Genomic DNA, 27,489 nt, shown 5'->3' on the forward strand with positions numbered 1-27,489 from the left:
AAATATCTGTTTAGAATGGTGTTTAATAATCAGTTGGATATGACTTGGTCTTAAACTTTTTCCAATCGTCCAAGGATCTTAATCGATATATTTCGTCCATACAAAAGCGTTTCGTCATCATTTTCCGACTTGGAAATTGTTTTTTCCTTAGTTTTCTTCTCTTCGCCACCATAATCTAGCCTATTTTCGAAATTCAAGGTTTAGGTATCCTAATTGTGGGATAATTGGTCATTCCTCATATTCTTCCAGCTGCTCCAACCACGGTATTACGTTTTCCATCAACGAGTTGATTTCGTAATCCTTTTCTACGACAACATCAACGTTTTCCTCAAATCCTGCTAATTGATTTCAAATAATCCTGATTTGGGGGTTCTTCAGGTGTTAAAGTAGTGGCAGTTGGACAAAACTTTCTTCAATACCGGCTTTCTTCTTCGTCTTCTCATTGATCAAAATTTTAAATGCGTCTTGCAACGTGAAACAATTCTCCGACGCTGTGATTGGTCCATTCTCTTCTGCCAGGATTTCTTCTTCCTGCCATCAACGAGTTGATTTCGTAATCCTTTTCTACGACAACATCAACGTTTTCTTCAAATCCTGCTAATTGATTTCAAATAATCCTGATTTGGGGGTTCTTCAGGTGTTAAAGTAGTGGCAGTTGGACAAAACTTTCTTCAATACCGGCTTTCTTCTTCGTCTTCTCATTGATCAAAATTTTAAATGCGTCTTGCAACGTGAAACAATTCTCCGACGCTGTGATTGGTCCATTCTCTTCTGCCAGGATTTCTTCTTCCTGCCATCAACGAGTTGATTTCGTAATCCTTTTCTACGACAACATCAACGTTTTCTTCAAATCCTGCTAATTGATTTCAAATAATCCTGATTTGGGGGTTCTTCAGGTGTTAAAGTAGTGGCAGTTGGACAAAACTTTCTTCAATACCGGCTTTCTTCTTCGTCTTCTCATTGATCAAAATTTTAAATGCGTCTTGCAACGTGAAACAATTCTCCGACGCTGTGATTGGTCCATTCTCTTCTGCCAGGATTTCTTCTTCCTGCCATCAACGAGTTGATTTCGTAATCCTTTTCTACGACAACATCAACGTTTTCTTCAAATCCTGCTAATTGATTTCAAATAATCCTGATTTGGGGGTTCTTCAGGTGTTAAAGTAGTGGCAGTTGGACAAAACTTTCTTCAATACCGGCTTTCTTCTTCGTCTTCTCATTGATCAAAATTTTAAATGCGTCTTGCAACGTGAAACAATTCTCCGACGCTGTGATTGGTCCATTCTCTTCTGCCAGGATTTCTTCTTCCTGCCATCAACGAGTTGATTTCGTAATCCTTTTCTACGACAACATCAACGTTTTCTTCAAATCCTGCTAATTGATTTCAAATAATCCTGATTTGGGGGTTCTTCAGGTGTTAAAGTAGTGGCAGTTGGACAAAACTTTCTTCAATACCGGCTTTCTTCTTCGTCTTCTCATTGATCAAAATTTTAAATGCGTCTTGCAACGTGAAACAATTCTCCGACGCTGTGATTGGTCCATTCTCTTCTGCCAGGATTTCTTCTTCCTGCCATCAACGAGTTGATTTCGTAATCCTTTTCTACGACAACATCAACGTTTTCTTCAAATCCTGCTAATTGATTTCAAATAATCCTGATTTGGGGGTTCTTCAGGTGTTAAAGTAGTGGCAGTTGGACAAAACTTTCTTCAATACCGGCTTTCTTCTTCGTCTTCTCATTGATCAAAATTTTAAATGCGTCTTGCAACGTGAAACAATTCTCCGACGCTGTGATTTGTCCATTCTCTTCTGCCAGGATTTCTTCTTCCTGCCATCAACGAGTTGATTTCGTAATCCTTTTCTACGACAACATCAACGTTTTCTTCAAATCCTGCTAATTGATTTCAAATAATCCTGATTTGGGGGTTCTTCAGGTGTTAAAGTAGTGGCAGTTGGACAAAACTTTCTTCAATACCGGCTTTCTTCTTCGTCTTCTCATTGATCAAAATTTTAAATGCGTCTTGCAACGTGAAACAATTCTCCGACGCTGTGATTTGTCCATTCTCTTCTGCCAGGATTTCTTCTTCCTGCCATCAACGAGTTGATTTCGTAATCCTTTTCTACGACAACATCAACGTTTTCTTCAAATCCTGCTAATTGATTTCAAATAATCCTGATTTGGGGGTTCTTCAGGTGTTAAAGTAGTGGCAGTTGGACAAAACTTTCTTCAATACCGGCTTTCTTCTTCGTCTTCTCATTGATCAAAATTTTAAATGCGTCTTGCAACGTGAAACAATTCTCCGACGCTGTGATTGGTCCATTCTCTTCTGCCAGGATTTCTTCTTCCTGCCATCAACGAGTTGATTTCATAATCCTTTTCTACGACAACATCAACGTTTTCCTCAAATCCTGCTAATTGATTTCAAATAATCCTGATTTGGGGGCTCTTCAGGTGTTAAAGTAGTGGCAGTTGGACAAAACTTTCTTCAATACCGGCTTTCTTCTTCGTCTTCTCATTGATCAAAATTTTAAATGCGTCTTGCAACGTGAAACAATTCTCCGACGCTGTGATTTGTCCATTCTCTTCTGCCAGGATTTCTTCTTCCTGCCATCAACGAGTTGATTTCGTAATCCTTTTCTACGACTACATCAACGTTTTCCTCAAATCCTGCTAATTGATTTCAAATAATCCTGATTTGGGGGTTCTTCAGGTGTTAAAGTAGTGGCAGTTGGACAAAACTTTCTTCAATACCGGCTTTCTTCTTCGTCTTCTCATTGATCAAAATTTTAAATGCGTCTTGCAACGTGAAACAATTCTCCGACGCTGTGATTTGTCCATTCTCTTCTGCCAGGATTTCTTCTTCCTGCCGATGCCTTTCTTTTCCTCTACACTGCCCCGAATTACGTCCTGTAGCTGTAGGTATTTATCCTTGCGTAAGATTTGTCCTATATAAGATGTTTTTATCTTAATAATCGTCAACAGCTTTCTTTTGCGAGCGATGCGTCTTAGTACTTCGTCGTTGGTGATTCTGTCAGTCCAGGATGCCTCTATAGAACCACAACTAAAGTTTTTTGATCGTTCGAACTCTCTAGATATCCTATTCTGACGTGGAGGTTCAGATTTCTGTTTCCAAACATTGAGGAATACTTGACAAACGTCTTTCGATCCATTTTTGATTCGTTTGTTTGTTAGAGACGTTTTGGAATGTTGGGATCTAGCAGAAAAATATGTTTTCATAATTAATTCGAAAAGTATAGTATAGTTGTTAGAAAATGTAGACGTGGAAGGAAGTCCTGGATGTATTCAGCATAGATTCAATCAATTGAAAATAAAAGAGAAAATCACATGATTAACTTCGTTCCTTTTTGATTTGTTTCAAATTTTAACATTGTTTGATTGCAGTTTTTCTATTCTAATTCTAATATCAGGTAATCTGATGGTATTTGAATTTATTTTCAATGTTGCCGTTCAATATCTACAGTTTCAATACAAAAAAAAAAGAAGAATTAATAAAGAAAGGAGGTTATAATCATCTTCGATCCTATTTTCTTCTGTTTCTAATCGAATGGAGTCTTCTTAGTAGGGAAAATAAAAAGTGTAGGTAAATTGTTAAATTTGTACTTAATGTATAAAGAAAAATTGTTTCTCGTAGTATCCAGGACACACTAACACACAAAGGAAGATACATGGAAGGATAAATAAGAATATCTGCAACTATATTAGAACGACAACTAAAAATTGTTTAAAAAAAATATTGCCGAGTTAGTAGATGACGGAATCAATTTTGAATTTTGAATTTTATAAAATCGAAACGTGTTTCGATTACTTCCTATATTCTAGTTTTGCAATATTTTTTACCGAGCGATTAAAATCTAATAACATTTGTTTGTGTTTTCATCGATTCATCTAAACATTCAGAGGTTTAACAAATCATTGTATTATATAGAGAGCGCCTCATAAATGATATCTTAAGCTTATTACTAAACACTTATCTAATTCTAAACACACTAATTTATTTAAACACGCCGTTTACTTGTTTATCTCGATTATTTACTACTGTGGCTGTTAGCCACACTTTAATCATATCCGGAACGTTCGAAATCTCTAATTTATATAATAGATCTTATTAAAAAATGATTCTATAAACTAAAACACACTGTAAATAAGTAAAAACATAATAAAATTGCCGGCGTATATATAATTTAAATGGTCCTTCTAGGAATTGTACCCACGCATCCTCCAAACTTTAGATACTATTGATCGGCTTCACGGTCTACGTCAGACGACGAGTAACAATTTCGATTTCCGATGTTCGCTTTGTTTATTGAATTGATCATTTTTTGACTAAGAGCTATTTACGCACCTCTACTCGACGTTTCAATTATGTCTTTTACTTATATTGGTTGTTGTTACTGCTGCTTTAAACTTTTGTTTCGAATAACGTCTTAATAATACAGGAATTTCATATTTACGCGTCGTCAATAAACAATGAGAGCATGAATGAGAAGCAATTCTACTTATCATGGATTTGGAGACTGGTCTTAACAAGTTCCGACATGTTTAAATTGAGTCGTAAGACTTTCCACATATGAAAACCGATATTATTTATGAGACACCCTTTGTATATGTATATAATAGCTTTGTAACTATCTTCAGAACGTACGAACGTTGCTATTTATATGTGTGGACTAACCCAATCAAAATTAGATCTTCATTAGGTGATTTTTCCGCAAACTTTCCCGTTCTACGATGTTCAGGCGTTAAAACTAACATCGATTCACCTCCGGAAACGAATGACTAACGTTTATCCTTGACATTAGTATTTATATTGGTGGAGAATCAAACAAGTTCATGCCAGCACATGTCTGCACGTTTGAACAAGCGTTGCGAACGGGACGGCCGCCGGTGTTGCTATGGCAAGTCTCAACGAGTTCAACTAAATATGGAATTTGCAGGTTGAGCTTTTTAAAACATTATTTGCTTATATTGTTAGAAGCCAAGTCAAAATTTTTGTTCTTCACTATCGAAGCCAAATAAATTTCCATGGAATTACGCTTGCGATTGTGGATTTTTTGTTACGCCCAACGTAGAGCCCCGTCGAATCTCCCGTTGACCCCTGGTGGTCTACCTGGACCACTTTGGGAATCACGGCAGTAAATTCTAACTGGTTGGAAATTGTTTGACTAAACGGTGTCATATCGATCAATGTTTCGCCTCTTCTTTAACGTTTTCCTAATTTTTTTCAACAATTTCTTACTCTTTAACGCAATTTCACAGCTTAGGGTAAAACTGGAGATTGTATAAACTCTAGTTTAGCACAGCATCGCAGTCGAAATTAGCAGTTGTCATCCTGGTAAAAATATAACACATTCTTTCCGAAAGAAAAAAAATCCGCTTGGTTAGTTTTAAGATTTAAAGATGGTGCGATAACTGGGTACTGATTTTGGTCGAGTTCATCAAATCTGGGGGTTTAAAGAAAACTACAACTTTGATTTAGGTAGCTGACCTATCAGTTGTTTGCGGAACGAGATTTCGATCACAGTTTCCGAAAGTCGCGTTAAATTTTCCGTGGAAATTTCAAATTGTTATTTTTATGCTGAAATGCCCATTTAAGGGGGATTAATTAAACCATAGATAAATGGAACAACCCGTCAGCTGATCACATTTACTCACCGGTAAACCAAGGAGGAAACGATCGTATTACGACCAGATTAGTCTTTCTAGCAAAACCAAAACCCTTACGAACCATTTTTTCGAATGTGGCAACAGATAATAATCCAATGGGGATGAGTCTGTCGAATAGGGTGCATGAGGTAGCAGTTCAAACTTTAATACATTGATTTTGGACATTGCATTAAGGGATTTGTGAATTGGTGCTTTGGCTTGATGAAACTACACTTTATTTGAAGACAAATGGGGCCGTTTTTGATTGTTTCTTCGTTCAAACGTTGCATAATATTCTGCGTTCGATAGTTTTTCCTTTTTCAAGATAATCAATGACAATTATCCCACGTGCCATCCAAAAAAACCGACGCCATGATCTTGCCTGCAGATGGAACGGTTTTTACCTTCTTTGGAGCCGGTTCTCCCGTTTAATGATTCGTTATTGTGGGCACCCTTTTTTTTTAACAAATCGTGAAAGACCAAAAATATAAATAGCGACACTTGTACTAATTCTATTCAGATTGGATACAAAATATAAAATATACCTTGCGCTGAGGAGGCGCAAATTGTATAAATCGCGAAAATTCAATACCCGTCGAGAGGTATAAGCAGTGAAGTAATTGTTTTTCTTCTTCTCAATTGTGTGGAAATTTTGGTGAACTTAGTTTTTGAAATGCCGTTGTTTAAACGAATGTTTCGTTGCAGATGTTCTTGTAGCGACTGAAACTAGTGCTACGGATGCAAAAAGCCATTTGTATATATTTTTTAGTTGTTGTCAAAGTTTAAGCAAGTTCTATCTCACCGATTGTATGTTTTTCTTAAAAAGAATTTGTTTATACAGAACAACTCCTAGAATGTATAAACAAAAATTTCAAAAACTAGTAAATATTTTTACGTTCACGTCATAATTGTTTTTAATTTCTACACTTGATTCAAGATGGGGACATATTTTCGATATTTGGAAACAATTCAAATTTGAATGTCAATCTGTCACTATTAATTTCATCGAAAAAAAAAAAAATATTTGATGTTGTTTTTCCATGGGTTATGGAATCATTATTAACTCTACAGCAAAGTCCTGGGTAATTTAATTCTAAAATGGAATGAATTACAATTATACGGGGTTGAATTTTGAGATTGAGTTGGTTATCTAGAAATTCAAATCTTAATTCTTTGAAATAAGTAAAATACGAAGTTTTGTATTTTATATTTTAAATAAAGAAAAGTAACCAAAATTTTTATCAATTATTAAATGTTGTGAGAGAAGAAATTACAAAATTATTTACAGAAAACTGCCAGTAAACAGGAGTAAACGTATTTGTATTTTTGTATTCAAAATGATCATAGTCGTAGGTTCCATGAAGTGATGGGATTTGTAAACGATATGGGAAATGTTATTTTGCACCTTCTTTCTGATCACATCCGGTAGAATGGATAAACAAAACGAAGGACGATGCACGGCGGATATGATACAACACAGTGTGTTCATAAAGTAACATAACTTTCTACCAAAGACTGTATAAGTCAACTTTTGACATTTTTTTTCAAATAGTATATTGGGACATTATTGCAGTAAGTTTACCAAAAAACTGATCGACCAAACAACGTACTTAGTGATGAAATATTCTAGGATTTTATGCCAAGTTTGTTATAAAATAGAACAGAGGTCGCGGGAGTCATCAATCAATTTGCATTAAGAGAAAGAAAAAGCATTAAAAGAAATTACGAAAGGGATCAAATTGATGCCCATCTTGATCAATGCAATTTACGGCAAAGTTTCTCAACGGAAAGGCAGATGAAGCTAACCGCGAAGTGTTTCAAATACTTCTTCAATTACAGTTCGGAGGTTGATTCTATCGAAATCTCAAAGCAATGAAACCGATTCTACCGGAAGTAGAATGTAACTTTGTTATTTTAAAAAGAACACTCTGTATATTAATAAATTTTCGAAATATACGTAAAATTTTGGTATACTTTTGTATAAAATTTTTTTTCGAAAAACGCATACTTTTTGAGTTATTAATTTTTTTGTAAAAAAATTTCACCCTTATAAATTGTTTTTTTACTAAGACACCCTTAAAGATATGAAATTGGTTCCTGTTTGCTTGTTTTTAGCAAGTACAGACGTATTTGAATCTACTTTGAAAAATTTTTCATTTTATACAGGGTGTGTGTAAAAAGTTTTACTACATAAATAAAAAAATTTCTTTTTTTTTTTATAGAGCCACCCGGTTTTTTCTATTTTAATGCATTCAGGGGTGAAAAATAAGGCAAATTTATGTAAACTTTCCTATACCTAAGCGTTAGATATTAAATGTTTTCTCTAAATTTTTAGAGATGCGCAAGGTGTGATCTACATTTGAACACTTTTTACTCACACCCTGTACAAAATGAAAAATTTTCCAACATAGATTCAAATACGTACGTCCTTGTTAAAAGCAACCGAACAGAAACCAATTTCATATCTTTAAGGGTGTTTTCGTAAAAAAATAATTTATAAGGATCTGCAACGGTCGAATTTTTTACAAAAAAATTGATAACTCAAAAAGTATGCATTTTTCGAAAAAAGTTTTTAGACAAATTTTTAAAGATATGAAAATGGTTTCTATTCGATTGCTTTAAGCAAAGTCAGAAGTATTTGAATCTATGTTGAAAAATTTTTCATTTTATACAGGGTGTGTATAAAAAGTGTTCAAAGTTTAACTTCACAAATATCAAATTTCTTCATTATTTCAAATAGAGACACCCGGTTTTTTCTATTTTAATGCATTGAGGGTTAAAAAAAAGCAAATTTATTCTTACTTTCCTATACCTAAACCTTACCGTTATCCAGATATTGAATGATTTCTGTAAATTTTTAGAGATGCAGGTGTGATCTAAATTTGAACACTTTTTATTCACACCCTGTACGAAATGAAAAATTTTCCAACATAGATTCAAATACGTACGTCCTTGTTAAAAGCAACCGAACAGAAACCAATTTCATATCTTTAAGGGTGTTTTCGTAAAAAAATAATTGATAAGGATCTGCAACGGTCGAATTTTTCACAAAAAAATTGATAATTCAAAAAGTATGCATTTTTCGAAAAAAGTTTTTAGACAAATTTTTAAAGATATGAAAATGGTTTCTATTCGATTGCTTTAAGCAAAGTCAGAAGTATTTGAATCTATGTTGAAAAATTTTTCGTTTTATACAGGGTGTGTATAAAAAGTGTTCAAAGTTTAACTTCACAAATATCAAATTTCTTCATTATTTCAAATAGAGACACCCGGTTTTTTCTATTTTAATGCATTGAGGGTTAAAAAAAAGCAAATTTATTCTTACTTTCCTATATCTTATTTTCCTATACCTAAACCTTACCGTTATCCAGATATTGAATGATTTCTGTAAATTTTTAGATATGCAGGTGTGATCTAAATTTGAACTCTTTTTATTCACACCCTGTACGAAATGAAAAATTTTCCAACATAGATTCAAATGCGTACGACCTTGTTAAAAGCAACCGAACAGAAACCAATTTCATATTTAAGGGTGTTTTCGTAAAAAAATAATTTATAAGGATCTGCAACGGTCGAATTTTTTACAAAAAAATTGATAACTCAAAAAGTATGCATTTTTCGAAAAAAGTTTTTAGACAAATTTTTAAAGATATGAAAATGGTTTCTATTCGATTGCTTTAAGCAAAGTCAGAAGTATTTGAATCTATGTTGAAAAATTTTTCATTTTATACAGGGTGTGTATAAAAAGTGTTCAAAGTTTAACTTCACAAATATCAAATTTCTTCATTATTTCAAATAGAGACACCCGGTTTTTTCTATTTTAATGCATTGAGGGTTAAAAAAAAGCAAATTTATTCTTACTTTCCTATATCTTATTTTCCTATACCTAAACCTTACCGTTATCCAGATATTGAATGATTTCTGTAAATTTTTAGATATGCAGGTGTGATCTAAATTTGAACTCTTTTTATTCACACCCTGTACGAAATGAAAAATTTTCCAACATAGATTCAAATACGTACGTCCTTGTTAAAAGCAACCGAACAGAAACCAATTTCATATCTTTAAGGGTGTTTTCGTAAAAAAATAATTTATAAGGATCTGCAACGGTCGAATTTTTTACAAAAAAATTGATAACTCAAAAAGTATGCATTTTTCGAAAAAAGTTTTTAGACAAATTTTTAAAGATATGAAAATGGTTTCTATTCGATTGCTTTAAGCAAAGTCAGAAGTATTTGAATCTATGTTGAAAAATTTTTCATTTTATACAGGGTGTGTATAAAAAGTGTTCAAAGTTTAACTTCACAAATATCAAATTTCTTCATTATTTCAAATAGAGACACCCGGTTTTTTCTATTTTAATGCATTGAGGGTTAAAAAAAAGCAAATTTATTCTTACTTTCCTATACCTAAACCTTACCGTTATCCAGATATTGAATGATTTCTGTAAATTTTTAGAGATGCAGGTGTGATCTAAATTTGAACACTTTTTATTCACACCCTGTACGAAATGAAAAATTTTCCAACATAGATTCAAATGCGTACGACCTTGTTAAAAGCAACCGATCAGAAACCAATTTCATATCTTTAAGGGTATTTTCGTAAAAAAATAATTGATAAGGATCTGCAACGGTCGAATTTTTTACAAAAAAATTGATAATTCAAAAAGTATGCGTTTTTCGAAAAAAGTTTTTAGACAAAAGTATACTAAGTCGGTCATCTTTAGAAATATTTTAGTTAAAAAGATCCTATCCGAAAACTCAAACGTAGAAATTTACTATAAGTATTTTGTCATATACAGATAATTTTAACTTGTCGTGGGACACCCTGTATACGAAGAGTTGGATATGGAAACGAAATTGGATGAAGTGAAGGTGGATTTGAAATAAATAGGTGATATATGAAATAGGATGTGAATTATATAACTCACTTTATTTGGAAATAGTCATTGTAAATTTGGATTTGTTCAGAAATAAGTTACACAGTTTTTTGAAGTTTTCCAAGGGATTGGAAGGAAAGGAGAGGTATTATGTAATGGCCAAAAATCTCACGTTTAGACTAATTATTTCATATAATAACAAAAAGTTACGTTACTTTATGAATATTCTGTCGTTGTCGTTTGCGAGATTATGTAATGCGGATATTTTTTGATATAGCAAATAATGTAATTCGATTCAAAATCTTGTTTTTAAAAGTTTATTATTTTATTACCGCCTAAGATGTAATCGTCATACACATATTGAAATATATGCTTTGATAATTGTATTAAAAAAACATTAAAAATCTGATTGTGAACCGATAAACTATCTTTCGATTCGGAATGTTGTATTTGAAATTTTGTAAAAGTTCTTTTTTAATAATTCATAAGTTGTTTTATACAGTCTGGGATTTGTTCTTTGAGATATATTTTAGCAAAAATATTTTTATGTAATTATTTCCTCTGGTTTTGATTCATAGATGTATTAATTTAAATGAATAAATTTGTGTAAATATCAATATTTCTATATTTTATTTTCCTCTCTAATTTAAAAATTAGGAATATCAAGAAGAGTTTAATTTCTCGATCCGATACTGTATAAAGATGCACAGTCATCAACAGGATAAAATAATTCTGGTTACAACAAGAACGATATGGGCATTGAACTTCATTGATCTACATAAGGATCACAAACAATATTCGTAGTTTCGTAATTGTAAACTACAATTTCCTGTCTAATGCAAATTTTGCAACTTTTTGAAAAATGAATCTTTACGACATTTCTGTCGTAATTAGTACCGATGACCTTTTGTTTTCTACTTGTCGAATTGACAAAAATATTGTTTGTTGTGTTACCATAGGTGGGTCTTTGTATAAATTTATTTTCAAACAAAAAAAAATAATAGTAGAATGAAACGATTTGATAAAAATTGAAAGAAAACTAATTTACGGGCGATTTAAGGTCGGAAAGGGGAGAGGGTGAGTTTTTAAGGGTAACAAACGGTTTATGTCGATTTCCGGCGAAACTACGAGTTCTATGGGAAGGTAATAAGAAGTTTTACAGCTTTTGTTTCCACACTTTTGATATAACCTCAGAATTTATATAAAAAAAGGAAATTAAGAAAGTTTTTGGTTTTTTTATTCGCGAAATTTTGTGAAAACTTACCTTTTCAACTCCCAAACACACTGTAATTCATTCTGACCCAATATCGAAAAAGCACCCCAATTTTCAATCGAAAATTCTCCCGTTTTTTAAAAAGTCAGTGAATTTTTGGTTCATCATCATTTTTTATCATTTTAAACGACCAAATACAAATCCTGTATTCGATACAATTATTATTTATAGATTAATTATACATCAGAATCGATTAAACTGTATATTTGATAAAGTTTATAAAACCTACGGTTATTTCGACCCTTTGGAGGACTAACGACTTCTATCAGAAGCTATTAGTAGTTACGTAAGTTGATCGATTGCCTATTAAGCAGCTACATAAATTAGTTTATGACAGATTTAACTTCGTCATCACTCTATATTTTCAGCGATTCCACCGGAAATTGAGTTCGAAAATAGTCTTCGTTGCGCCATTAGCGCCTCTAACTCGGTAAAGGAATTCATGATTTTATTAAATTTAGGAAATTATTCGATTTGTCCTCTTTGTATATCATCTAAATCAATTCTTTTCCTATTTATTCTAATCATTTTATCCTTGCTATTCTATCTTCTCAATATACTTTTCCTGATGGCCCCAGAAGTACCTCGCCCAACAACCTCGTCGACCTCCTCACAATAGTTATTAATTCTCGACATCACCTCTTCATTGTTGGAAAATCTTTCACCCCTGAGCCATTTTTTCAAGTCTGGGAATAGAAAATAATCCGAAGGAGTTAAATCTAGCGAATGAGGTAGCAATTCCAACTTGCAGTAATGGATGTGTGAGCTGGTGCATTATCTTGATGAAAAACACTTTCTTCTTAGCCAAATGCGGCCGTTTTTGCTTGATTTCATCGCTCAAACGTTGCAATAAGTTCGCCGTTGATTGTCAATGAAAATTATCCTACACGCCCCCAAAAAAAACCAACGCCTGCAGATGACAAAGGTCTTTGTCTTCTTTCGAACCAGGTCCTCCCATTTCAGTCCATTATTTTGATTGTTTTTTGGTTTCAGGTGTGAAGTGATGAACGCAGTTTTTATCTGGTTGTGAAGCAATATTGGATAGAGCCTCCTTAAAATCTAGTGGAAGCTAGTGCAAATGGAAGTCTATTATTTTCCTAAATTTGGTCGATTCTATTAAAGCAACTAAAACCTCCCAGCGATAGTAATTTGAATTATATCTAACGAACTTAAACGGCTAAATGCTACTACATATGTTTGTCCAGAATAAAACAAACAACAAACTAATTAAACGACAGTATAATTAACCTAATAGCGTTTTATTTTGTAGACTTTTGATGTCCAATTCCAAATAACAATTTCCAGAAGGAAAACTTGCTTCATTATAAAACTCCTGTCCGTATTATTTCGCTTTCCAAGGGTACTGTACGCGAATGGGGTTTCGTAGGGACTAAACACCCACCATATTGCCCTGATCTGGCCTTGTATGACTATTTTTTGTTATTTATGACTTTTATTTCTTATAGACCGCACTACATACAAACTATATTTGATTCTATTTTTTCTCTATTAGAAATTTTGGATTAATAATTCGATTGTTTCCTTTTAGAATCAGTTGGAAATCCGCCGCTGGTAATACTAGTACCACACGGCAACTTTTCAACTAATCTAGCCTATCCAGCATTTTTTTTGCAAAGTCTTCGAAAAAAAAAATGAAACAGCAATCGCCAATAGTACGGCCACCATGGTACTTCTACCTAGCAGTACGACGCGTACTAAAGAAATCAGTCGAAGTTGGCCTCTCGAACGAACGGGAACTATAGTGGTACTAGCGGTACTTCTGCTTGCTTTTTTAAAGTTTAGATTACCACGCGGTACTTCTACGGAATTTGTGGTGTTTTGTTCGAGAAATAATTTTTTTTGGAAAACAGTTCGCTGGTTTCGAGATCATTTTTAAAAATTATTGAGGATATCCAGATACTTTTTTTTAATCACAGGACTTCGAGGTGAGATATTTTTGAAAATTTTTTGAAAAATAATAATGTTCGATTATAACAAGTTTAGTGTTTTCAAACACATATGTAATTATTTTTTGTACACTATCTAACTGCTCCTTTTAAAGTATGAAAAAAGAAAAAAAATATTTCCTCTATTTGGTTTAGATATCCACAGATGTCATAGTTTTTTGTTCTTTAAGCTTTTATGTCTTTATTTTTAGTGAATTTTTTTTATTACTGGTTTCTCTTCATGCTAATTGCTTTAATTTGTTGTATTTGATCCATTGAAGTCAATCAAAAAGTCCTAAAATATTGTAGCCATAACTGTTCTGGTGCTTTTCGTGTTCTTCGCTTTTTTTTGGAAGGGGTTTTCTTCCCAGTGCTACCTGTTATACATTCTTGGTCCTCGTGGAAACGTTCATAACATTTTATTCGACGCTTAAATACTCATGTAGGATGCTTGTTTACGAAATGCCAGTTTGTGCTGCAATTTATTTCACTAATTTAAATGTTGTCTTGAGTTGTCTCTACCTCTGGACCTCCTGCACGTGGGTCATTTTCTTATAATTATCGTCCCAAACAACCAATTTTCAATTGTTGAATTTGATGGACAATAATCGACAGACGGAAAACAAAGTTAGTGACAACACCATCGTAAAGATAAAAGAGAAGAAGAAGTTAACCACAAAAACACAAGATGAAAAGAAAACACTTGTTTTGTCCATTTCAAGGTAGACTTCTTGATTGTTGCTAACGCAGATATGTATTGGTTGTCGATTGATAATTAACTGATAGTGCTGGGTCAGGTGGAATTAGCAAATACGGATCCATCAAACTACTACGAATACTACGAATATACCTATAAATGACAACAAAAATTTTTGACATCTGGTTTTTCAAAAAGGGATCGCAAACTATGTGAGAACACGCCACGCCACGCCAAGTGACCATAGCATTAGGAAATGGATCAGGATGTTCGAGAATACAGGTGCGACAGTTAAAATTCAAAACTCTGGTCGTCCTGGTTCAGTTCGCGATGAAGAAACAATTGAAGAAGTTGAGGCGTCTGTTCATCGAAATCCATCTTTATCCATCCGAAAGCGTTAAACAACAAAAAATCGTCCTTACATTTGATTTTAAAGGAAGATTTGCATTAAGAAGCCTATAAAATTCAATTGGTTAAAGAATTGAAGGATACGGACTGTGCTAATCGACTGAATTTTGCGAAAGAAATGATGCAGCGATTTAACAACTTTGAAAACATACTGTTCAGCGACGAAGCAAATTTTCACCTGAATAGTCAGGTTAATAAGCAGAATTGTCGGTACTGGGCAGTCGAGACGAAAGCATGAACGACCCCTGCACGGCCCAAAGGTCGTTGTTTGGCCCGCTATGTCTGCTAAAAGAATTATTGGTCCTTATTTACATGAATATCAACGAGACCGAGCAATCAATTTGATTAGTGACCGTTACTGCGATATTTTTTGGTTCCAGAGTTGCAGGAGGTTGCAGGTTTCAACTCAAGAACGACTCGATGGAAGTTGGGAATGAATTATTCCCTAATAAAGTCATTTCGAGAAGGGGTAACATCAACTGACCTCTCAGAAGCCCCGACCTTAGCCCGCTTGACTATTTTGTATGGGGATACCTTAAAATTAAGGTTTATCAGAATAATCCAACGAACCTAACCCAATTGAAGGAAAAAATCAGGCAGCAATATCAAGAGCTTTGTGTCGACGTGTTATCGCCAATCTTCGTTCCCGTTTAGAAGAGTACCAGCAACGTAACTGTCATCATCTTTTCCAAATAATTTTCCAATTCGTATGGTATCAAAAAACAATAAAAGTTTTTATTGCTTATAAATATTTTTTTTTGTTTACTTGAACTCACAAATGCCCGATACCCTTTCTGGACACCTTGTAGTTCAGGATGAGGAGGATCTGGGTTATATGGTGAAGAAGTTTAAGGAGGAGTAGATGGAAACTTTGGAGTTAGAAAGATAGATAAAGTCGTAGACAAATAAGAAAGAATTGAATATGAAGCATAATTTTGATGGTTCGAAATATACGGCGATGAAAACTGGGTGGTCAATAAAAGAAATGAAAACAAAATCACAGCGTGGGAATGGTTTATGGCAGATTGACAGAAGTCTTAGTGAAATAATGTCGATGAAGCAATGAGGAAGAGAAATTTAGAGGACGACGATTGATATAATAATAATTTTCTAACCTCAAATATGTTTTTTGAAAATTTCTCATTAAATTTTCCTTTCTCCCCGTTTAAATGCTACATGGGTACTATTACCTTCATCAAAACAGTACCGGCCTCTAAACTACACACCGCCTTATCAAGATATCACAGTTAGTACACGTTTATTGTCTTTCCTGTGGTTTCTCAAAGTATCTTCTTTCAAGAAATAGGTTCCGGTTCATGGGTTCCGATAATGGGAATATCTTCGTATTAATTTTTAGGTCGTGAATCGCCTCTGACGGTACCGGCAACAAAGTTTTTCCTGGTTAGATGAAAGAAAAAAATGCACGAACATGAGTTTACAGGGTAGGGTATAGAGGTTGATAAGATTCCAATAAAGTGTTAGATATTAACTAAATATACAACTAAGATTCGGTATATCGTTAACTGTCAATTTTTTTGGGTGTTAACCAATAATTGTGATCGCTTTGGCAAAATCCAAACACGAATTATTTCTAATAAAGTGTATAAGTTTGTTTTTATCAAGCGCATTAGGTACAAGGCACAATCTTTAACCTACAGGTTCTCAAACATATAAACAAAGACGTCTACCTGTGTTTTATCGATTTCTCCAACGCTTTCGATTACGTCAAACACGAAGAACTTATCCAGGTTCTTAGAAACATTGGTGTGGACGGATAAGACTTCTCCTATTCAACATTTTCACCGAAGAAATATTTAGACAAGTACTGGCGGAAGTATCATATCAAGACATCAATATCAACTGAGAAGCAAACAACATCCCCCAGTGCGTCTAACAGTCAAGAAACGTACAGGAACCACTGTAAAAGCGAAACGGAACCAGGTATCTGAAATAGGATCAGAATAGAAAGAGTTCGAGCTGATTGGAACCTTTCGAAATGAACATATCCTCGACGGATCATATTACAACATGGAACTATGCGAAGACTAAAGGAAGAACAGCAAAAAAAACGGTTTTGGCCCCATTCGAAGACATAGCAAATACCGTCTTTTGCAGTTGATTGTCCAAGACAAGGCGAGCTGTGAGAAGACTGCATTCATGGTTGCACAACTTACGCCAGTAAAGTTTGGAGCGTCATCTGTTGAACTGTTTAGAAGACGTTAATCGCATCAGTTTTGAAGGATCTGAAACCTGGACCCTAACAAAAAATGAGGCGAGAAAAATTTTTGTCCAAGAAAATAACATCCGGAGGTGATGTTGATAAAACTTTGAGCTGCACAATTTATACAGAAGATCAGGAAACAGAGAAATGATAACAACAATCAATATTGACAGACTTAGATGGGCAGAGCAATTAAGGCCATACCAACGGGAAGTAGAGGCTGTGGAAGATCAAGGCTAAGATGGAGAGACGGGAACTCTGAAGATGCTTCAAAGATTTGTGATGCAAACTGGATCGGAAAGGATGATATCCGAGACTAGGCCCCACTGTAAAAGTCTAACGCTAGAGATGATGTTGAGTGTTGGTGATTGATTCGCTAAATGAAGCAGAATCGTTGTTTATATGTGAATCAGTCGATTCAAGTACAATACGGTTAGTCTAACAAGACAATAATACTTTTTAGTAATATTTTGGAATATGAAACAATATTTTCTAAATGGCAGTCTCTGAAAACAGAGTTCTTCTTTAATATCATCACATTTTTGAGTCTGATTCCCTCAATTGTTTTCTTTTTGTACTGTCCTTAATAATATTGAATAGTGTAGGGCTAAAATTGTATCCCTGTAGTATCCCGACCATCTTTATTCTTCAATAGAATAGTAGAATTTATGGTCTGTGTTGTTTTTAAATACGTTTCTCAATCGTACTTTTCCGAAGGCTTCAGTCAGGTTAATAAAATATATATCTGTAACACCAGATTCCTTCAATCTTTCTTTAGTTTGCGATTCCTTCTATCTTTCTTCAGTTTGAGATTCCTTCAATCTTTCTTCCATCAGTTTGAGATTCCTTCAATCTTTCTTCCATCAGTTTGCGATTCCTTCAATCTTTTCTCAGTTTGCGATTCCTTCTATCTTTCTTCAGTTTGAGATTCCTTCAATCTTTCTTTCATTAGTTTGCGATTCCTTCAATATTTCTTCCATCAGTTTGCGATTTCTTCAATCTTTCTTCCATCAGTTTGAGATTCCTTCAATCTTTCTTCCATCAGTTTGCGATTCCTTCAATCTTTTCTCAGTTTGCGATTCCTTCTATCTTTCTTCAGTTTGAGATTCCTTCAATCTTTCTTTCATTAATTTGCGATTCCTTCAATCTTTCTTCCATCAGTTTGAGATTCCTTCAATCTTTCTTCCATCAGTTTGAGATTCTTTCAATCTTTCTTCAGTTTGCGATTCCTTCAATCTTTCTTCAGTTTGCGATTCCTTCAATCTTTCTTTCATTAATTTGCGATTCCTTCAATCTTTCTTCCATCAGTTTGCGATTCCTTCAATCTTTTCTCAGTTTGCGATTCCTTCAATCTTTCTTCCATCAGTTTGAGATTCCTTCAATCTTACTTCCATCAGTTTGAGATTCCTTCAATCTTTCTTCCATCAGTTTGCGATTCCTTCAATCTTTTCTCAGTTTGCGATTCCTTCTATCTTTCTTCAGTTTGCGATTCCTTCAATCTTTCTTTCATTAATTTGCGATTCCTTCAATCTTTCTTCCATCAGTTTGAGATTCCTTCAATCTTTCTTCCATCAGTTTGCGATTCCTTCAATCTTTTCTCAGTTTGCGATTCCTTCAATCTTTCTTCCATCAGTTTGAGATTCCTTCAATCTTTCTTCCATCAGTTTGAGATTCCTTCAATCTTTCTTCCATCAGTTTGCGATTCCTTCAATCTTTTCTCAGTTTACGATTCCTTCTATCTTTCTTCAGTTTGCGATTCCTTCAATCTTTCTTTCATTAATTTGCGATTCCTTCAATCTTTCTTCCATCAGTTTGAGATTCCTTCAATCTTTCTTCCATCAGTTTGCGATTCCTTCAATCTTTCTTCCATCAGTTTGAGATTCCTTCAATCTTTCTTCCATCAGTTTGCGATTCCTTCTATCTTTCTTTCATTAGTTTGCGATTCCTTCAATATTTTTGCAGTTTGCGATTCCTTCAATCTTTCTTTCATTAGTTTGCGATTCCTTCTATCTTTCTTTCCTCAGTTTGCGATTCCTTCAATCCTTCTTTCATCAGTTTGCGATTCCTTCAATTTTTCTTCCATGAGCTTGCGATTCCTTCAATCTTTCTTTCATGAGTTTGCGATATTCTATACCATAATCAGTAGTAATAATTCAAGAACTTTGATAAATTAGAAAAAAGATTATAACAGATCTTGAAAGCGTCTTGCTTGGAAACAGGAGATCTGTTAGGTTTTTAAGCAATAAGCTTGAAAAAGTTGCACGTGCTTTTGTAAGCTGAATGTGACACTCTATACTAAAGAAAAATGCATTTTTTCTTGGATTCAATGATTTATTGTGAGAAAGCAACAAATTAACATTTTGGGCGAAATTCAACATTTTGTTGTTAGGCAAGAATGGAACGAACAAAAACAAAAAAAAAACTTGACAATAATAACATATATTCCCTCCTCTTGCATTGATGACTGCTCGAAGTCGGCGCGGCGTACTTTGAATTAAGTTGCGTATCACATTCTGGTCGATGTTATCCCATTCCTGTAACAGCAATCTTCTCAGCTCCTGGGCAGATCTTGATGCTAGTGTGTATCTGCGGATCAGTCGTCCCAGACATGTTCCATGGGATTCATGTCTGGACTGCGGGCTGGCCAGTAAAACCGCCTAATTTCTACCTCATCCAGATACTCCCCAACAATTCTGGCTGTATGTGGTCTCATATTTTCTTGCATAAAAATGCCACGTTCCCCCATAGTTACCATGAAAGGCATAACATGGTCTTCTAGCACATCCGTAATGTACCCGTGAGAGGTTAGGGAGCCATTTTCTATGAAGGCCAACTCTGTACGAGCTTGTGCAGTGATTCCCACTCAAACCAAAACTGATCCACCGCCAAATGGAAGATGCTCGTCAATGCAAACTTCAGAATTTCTTTCCCCAGGTCTTCTCCACACTCGTCGACGTCCATCTGACCCAGTGACGCAAAAACGAGACTCATTCTTCTGCACGACAGTCCAGCAACACGAAGTTTTCTTCTAACGGTCCATTCACTAACGTTGACAATTCTAACTTCTTTCAATTGATTTCGCAGTAGTGGTAACTCTTTTTCGCCCAGACCTTGATCTTCTAGTGATCAAGTCAGTCTTCAGAAAGCGCTGGTACACCCTTTGCACACCACAAAGACTAGCACCAACGATTCTTGCAGTTTCACGTTGCCCCCGACCATCTTGTAACAGCGCAACAATTTATGCCACAACAATCGGATCTAAAGGCATTATGGGCCTGTTAAATCACGTTAGGTTTTACACAAAGAATCAACAGTAAACTGGCAACGGAAATGTGGATGTTCAATTAGCGCAAAGGCACATTTTTCATCAAAGTCTAATAAATCGAATGACAGCTAATGACAGCTGTCAAGTCTCGGAAAGCATTTGCTAAAACTCTTCGCAATTTTTTATTGCAATGTTTTTGTCGGCTAGCGGAGACGAAATTTTATTTGTTATTTCCTGTTTTTATACCTTGGAAGGACACCGAGTAAAAACGAAAAAGTTGTTTTGATGGCTACGCATATTAATATTTGATATTGTGCATGTTATCTTTTGCATATATACATACGTGACTTTTTCGAATTAAAACTATAAACATAAACGACGGTGTACGTTTACGTAAGCTGATATGAGTTAAATAATATAACAATTTCAATTTTTATAATTATTTTTTTCAAATTATTCAACAGAAAATGCTTTAATTCGTAAGGGTAGTAGTTAAGCAGTGTTTGACGGGACTGTCTCCCCGTCCACAACGTTGATATTTGTCCAAGTGCAACTTACTTTCGGTAATTCGTGTAGGGAATTCGAAGACGGACCTACAGACGTCCATGACGAACCATGTTCTGGCCGGTCATCGTTTTCTGACGAAAAGATTGCAAAAGTTGTTAAAATCATGCTGGAAGATTGAAGGGTGACGGTTCGGGACTTTAACGAGATGGTTTCAGCAAGTCCTGCATTTCACAAAAGACAAAGAGCTGATAGAAGGGGTTTTAAGCTACTTTCGTGGTGCCGTGGCGGGCATAAAGAAGATGGTACCCCGTATGCAAAATTGCACTGATTTAAACGGGGATTGTGCCAATAAATGGAGTAAAGTCTAAGCTTTCCAAAAATTTATTATTGACTGATAATAAACATGTTTTTCATTATGATTCGTGGATTTTTCGTATGGAAATTGGTACCAAGGCATAGTCCTAGTTCAAAATAACTGTTTTCTCTACCGAATGTAACCTAAATCTTCATTAAAACGATCTGGTAAGTTCGCATAATATTCTAAAACTATAATTGCCTTATCGGGAGCTTCCCTTTCATTTGAATGACCGACAAACCCTTATTGGCGTCGATTTACCCTTTTTTTGTCTGTTGTAATGAACCCAAATGATCTCCGAACCTAAGTTTGTCATAATCTGCCCTATTTTCCATCTCAAATCGGTTTATTTTTAATTGTTTAGGGTAGTGCTCGACAATAACTACAATTTTAAAAAAATTGCGAGCCAAACCTGCTTGTTTACTAAACTTTTATTACAATTAATACGTAATACACTAAATAAAATTGAATTCCATATTCAATAGATATTTATTAATGCTAACAATGTGCTCAGTACTCCTTGGAGAGGTTTTTATGTTGTTGGTTTTAATTTTAAACATGATTCCAAATTCCAAATTCAATAAGACAACTTCCAAGTTTACTTTTGATAATGTTCAAAATATTATTCTACTGAAAAGGGAAAAACAGCAAACGGAAGTTTTTTTCAATCGCGAGAGGCTATTCCAGGCGTTGAAAATGATGTTGTCTTCCTTCTCCAGCAGGTCATTAAAAGCAGACTTCTTGTATTGCGAATACATTTCTTCGCAATTCAACACAAAGACTTTCGAATTGCTGTTCTTAAATTCCTGAAACCTGCTGAGAAATTGAAACGATGTTTCCCTTTCAAAATCCTAAGCAAAAAAAAGTTTTGGATCGTTCTACAGATGGTCTGGATAGTGAACGCCCTTCTCAAGGAGAGATGCTTCAATTTCCAGAAAAGGGACGCGAAACGTTTTGATACGATACTAACTTTCCATTTCAAATAAAAATTCTCGGAATTGAAAACGATTTTCCCTAATTTTCACTAATTCCATAACTTACAAATTTCTTTCGGAAATGTTTGCGATTTTTTGTAAATGGTATCTCGTGATTTTTTCTTTCAAAATACTAACAAACCCTTTTACTTACATAGGGCATACTTTTTGCCCTTTCTGTTGAAATCGAGCCAATTATATCGAGGGGAATATGACGATTTTTACGCCTTTTGTGGGTATTAACCTACCAATGTTTTAGAAATTCCATCGACTTATCGTTGAAATTAATAAAGCGGGGTTTCCATAAGGTTAATTGCAAAAAAATTTACGCAAATTTTGAGTTTCGGATAGTTTTGAATCCACTTCAATATTTTATTCGAACTTTAAGAGGCTTCTTTCAACCCTTCTTGCAACTTGAAAACGTCTTAGAAAAACGCATCCCGTTTTTAAAACGATTTTCACAGGGTTAACTAGGACTAAACTACAATCATAAACACCGAAGAAGTAATTCACAGTCGAAGAATTATTAATAAATACTTTGTATTATTTTGAAATTAAATGAATGGTTTATGCGGTAGGCAAAAACTTTAAATATGCCTAAAATATTCATTTTTGAATTTGATTTGAAAACTTCATCAGCTATAATCAATAGAAAAAAAAAAAAAAAAAATAAACGCAATTGTAAAATATGAAAGAATGTTCTCCATATAACGTAATGGAATGAATTCATCCATTACTGACCTAGATAAAAATTAAAAACGAATTTAACCGCGAGTGGTTTTCTGTATTGAAGATAACGCGTAGTAATTTGATGGATTAATTGATTTGCAACCTTCCAATTACAGCGCAAAACAACTGTACTTACAGTTAGGTAAATTCCATACGTGAAATTAACTTTCGACACCATTTTACATAATAGACGAATAAATGTCGCATCGATATAATTGTCAATGTCAAAATAATTATTAGAAAAAATAAATCGGGAAGTTTCGACGACCGATTTGTATTATTATTATTAACTTCGAGGATAATTACGTGGTATTTAACGTATATAGATGAAAATTTTTTTAGCCGTGATTATTATTACACAGAGCTGAATAAATTAGTAAATATACAGGGTGTTTCGAAACGTTCGAACGCGAGTTATATCTCTGCGAAAAGAATCGATTAAAAATCACCAAACAATCACATTTCTCTAAGATTAATCGTCAATCGCCAATCGAAGCTTGTGGAACGTTCAAGTTCCCCCCTTTTGGCAAGAGGGAATGGAAAAGGAGAAGTTTTGCGTCCATGTGGTACTAAACATATCAATTTCGATAACAGACAAGAAGAGTGCCACATCTTCGGATCACCGATTTGGCTGTAACTTTGGGAAACCATCAAACACGTTCGATATTTTCAGATTTACGTTACACTCCCTCTTGCCAAAAGGGAGGAACTTAAACGTTCCACAAGCTTTTGTTTTTTAATCGATTTTTTTCGCTTAATGCGTGCGAACGTTTTGAAACACCCTGTGTATAGTGAATAAAATCACTTTTAACACGCGTATCATACATCATTTTTAATAAAACTCTTCTAACAAAGGAAAGAAACATTTTTTATTCTTATCAAAAGGTTTATTAGATAGAAATCGTATTTTACATTATGAGGAATATTTTTTAAGTAAGTAACGTTTTGCAATTAAAAAAAAAAGAAGTGCAAATATAAAGCAATAATTTTATTTTTACATGAAAGCCTGTACCTTAATCTACTTTTCTACATATGTAATTTCCGTGACTATTGAGGCACTTGTCATAAAGTGGTACCAATTTTTGAATACCTTCCTCATAAAATTCTGCCGCCTGACTTAACAGTTAGCCACTGTATCACATCTGTTTTGACTTCGTTATCGTCTTGAAGACGCTGACCGCCCAGGTGTATTTTCAAGTGCAGGAACAAGTGGTAGTCGCCGGGCGCCAGATCAGGGCTGTAGGGAGGATGATCTAGAGTTTCCCATTGAAAAGATTTGATGAGATTTTTGGTTCGATTAGTCACATGTGGACAGCAAAACCTTCCTCAACTTGCCACGTCTTTTGTTCTGGATTGCACGACGCAGTTTGTTCAATATCTCACAATAAGACGCTGCATTGATTGTCTCATTACGAGGCCACAACTCCACTAGCAATACTCCTTTTCTGTCCCCAAAAACTGTGTACATGGGTAGAAATTGTTTGCTTAAACTTCACTTTTTTGGGTGATGATGAATGTTGCCATTCCATGGGTTGTTGTTTCGATTCTGGTGTGACGTAGGCCATCCATGTTTCGTCACCAGTAACAATTTGGTCTAAAAAATCTTCACCTTCATTGTGGTACCGTTCAAGGAAAATCAATGCACTGCCTAAACGTGTTGGGTTTTGCGCAAATCCGTTAACATTTTTGGAAGTTCTCGGTCACAATACGAGAACATTGAGGAAAGTAGTCGCGCAATGATGAAATTGTAAAGCGTCTGTTTTTTTCCCACCTTTTCGTCCACTTTCTACACCAAATCTTCATTAACGACCGAAGGGCGCCTACTCCGTTCTTTATCATGCACATTTGTGCTCTCACCCATTTCCTTACCATTCCATCACTCATTTTATTTTGTCCGTAAACTTGACAGATCTCACGATGAATATCGATAGGTTTTACGTCTTTGGTACTAAGAAATCGTATGACTTCACAATCAGCGGGACTCACGATTGTCGGAGGCGTCTTAAACACTCAGTAAACAACGTATACAATGAAGAATCAGACTGTAATAGCGTCAGTACGTATACAAGAGATGTAGGTAAGCAGCGCGCACGTGCGGAACGGCGACCTTGGGGTTGCGGCGGCGGAATCGCAAAACGGTACTTACTTAAAAAATATGCCTCGCATATTTGACCAAAAAACTTGGCGCGACAGACATCGGTATATCCTTTTTGTTCAAGTATACTAAAAAGTGAGGTTACGCAGTTCTGGTTCCGTAAAGACCAGTCTAATATCCAGTGCAGACACTAAATTGTTTGCTTTTTTCGATACCTTTTTTATAATAAGAAACGTCGAGCTCTTTAAAATAACCTTCACTTTCTCATTGTTGGAAAATATTCGACCACCAAGCCATTTTTTCAAGTTTGGTTCAAACTTTTGGCAATTGCAATAACGGATGTGTGAGCTGATGCATTGTATTGATGAAATACCTTCTACTTTACCAAATGTGGACGTCTTTGCTTAATTCCTTCGCTTAAACGTTGCAATAAGTTTCGTCGTTGATAGTTTTTCCTTTTTCAAGATAGTTAATGAAAATTATCCCACGCGTACCCCCAAAAAAAACCGACGCCTGCAGATGGAACTGTCTTTGCCTTCTTTGGAACCGGTTCTCCCTTTTCAGTACATTGTTTTTTCGTTTCACTTGTGAAGTGATGGACCCAAGTTTCATCCATGGTTATGGAACATCTTTTTGCGACGCTATTTTTGTTCAATTTTGAGCAAACGCGGCCCTCATCCAGCGTACAGTTTTCTAATGTCCAAATTTTTAGTTAATTTGCGATGTACCACATTTTTTAAAATGCCTATTACGTCTGCTAGCTCACGCACAAGTCGTCACCTCATTTGGTCGACCACCCAAACAACGTGGAGTCTTCAAGCTTGAAACATATGCCGCATAAATTGCGAAGGTATTTTTTAAGTAACGGCATCTCTAGGACAGACCGGGTACTTCCAGGACCATTTTCGTATTTTCCAATTTCGACAACAAATTAATTTTTTTGACATTCCGTTCTTGGAGCTCTTTTATTACCGTGTATCACTCATTATTACTTATTGTTTTATTTTTTAATCTGTTTTATATCATTCCAGGATTTATTTTTCCCTTTATATATTTTCCCTTTCGAATCTTCTTCATTTTTCGTGAGATAATTTGGTTTTAGTACTTTCTATCCCTTATTTAATTATTCCAAATTGTATAGATCACTCGGGGGCGGCGTATTATGAATAATTTTTTATCCACAATAAATTAAGTGATGTCATATATATATACAGTGATATTTCGAAACGCCACTGTGCAAATTCACATTATAAGATGCAATTACCGAATCGGAAAAAAGACAACAAGTGTCCAAACATGGTACGACTGTAACTTTATCGAAAGTAACGAATTTTTCTCAAGTGTGTCACGATGACCATACAAAGATGTGTTCGTTCCCTTTAACTTTATTTCGACAGGTAAATCGAAAAAGTAAAAGTTGTTAAAAAAAAACATGCATCGCGTGACGAATCGTATTTTTTTTTTTCATTTTGCAAACGGCAATGTCTAATTGATTGATTTGTATTTAGATTATGTTGTTACGTATTCTTATATACGAGGTCTGATCAAATTTGATTTGCCCCCCAAGCTTAAATTGGTAAAATGATCGTCAAATATCAATTGGTTCGAATACGAAACGAGTTTGCTTGAAATTTTATGTTGCAGCTACTGAATCGTGGAAAATGTTTTAGGAAATCTTTTGTATCTCAAACTCAAATATGGAGTATATATGAGTGGATGAAAGCTTTCAGTGAAGCACGTGGTGTCGTTGAAAACTTACAGCGACTATAATATAGAAAAAAAAAAATGAGAAAATGGTGTTGGAAAATCGTTGTGTCGATAATTGAGAAAAAGCAGAGGTTCTCAACATCTGAAAAGATACTCAGCTTTCGGTAAACCCATAGTTTGTGGTAACGAGAAGTGAGGTTATGTATCAAGCTAATGGCTCTTCGTAAAAGGACAAAAACCGAGAAAATAATGTCCTTGGTGCGGAGAAAAATTGAACGCAATAGAGATTGCGCATTCCAGCAGATTTAGTTACTGTCAGTGAATCGTTTCCAGGACGGTCCTTTTGATACTTGGCTGATAGCAAGTACTTTTACAACAACCATGTACATACATATTCAAGATTAAAACCGACCGAAAGAAATTTTAAAGACCTTCATCGATCATCTTGAAAATTTGGACCCTCCTCTTCAAACCTGACTTGGTCGTAAAGTGTGTTTTTTATTTTTAAGGGGTGAAAAATCACCCCTTACTGCAATAAATTGAAAATTAATGAATTGACTATAGTTATGTTCAAATACATTAGATTTTGATTGTTTTACGTCAAGACTTTAATGTTTTGATATTTTACAGCTTACCTACCCTTAAAAATAACCCCTAATACAAAGATTATTTGAAAAATGTAAAAAACATGAAATTTTGCAACCCTTCTAGGTCCTTTTTTTTCGGAGAATATTGATGTTGAAGGGATAAAAAAATTCACGTTAAGCAAC

General features: G+C 34.7%; 1 protein-coding gene across 1 annotated transcript in view; it reads left to right on the plus strand.

Moving 5' to 3' along the window:
* Nucleotides 1–13,524: 13,524 nt before the first annotated feature.
* The window catches only part of LOC130442063 (SH3 and multiple ankyrin repeat domains protein 2), a 194,564-nt gene continuing 180,599 nt past the window's right edge, over nt 13,525–27,489 (plus strand). Inside the window, exon 1 of the mRNA XM_056776091.1 lies at nt 13,525–13,761. The gene's annotated coding sequence lies outside the window, so the exon portion shown is untranslated. The remainder of the gene's footprint in view (nt 13,762–27,489) is intronic.

This window comes from Diorhabda sublineata, chromosome 1 (genome assembly GCF_026230105.1).
Source record: "Diorhabda sublineata isolate icDioSubl1.1 chromosome 1, icDioSubl1.1, whole genome shotgun sequence".
NCBI lineage: Eukaryota > Metazoa > Arthropoda > Insecta > Coleoptera > Chrysomelidae > Diorhabda > Diorhabda sublineata.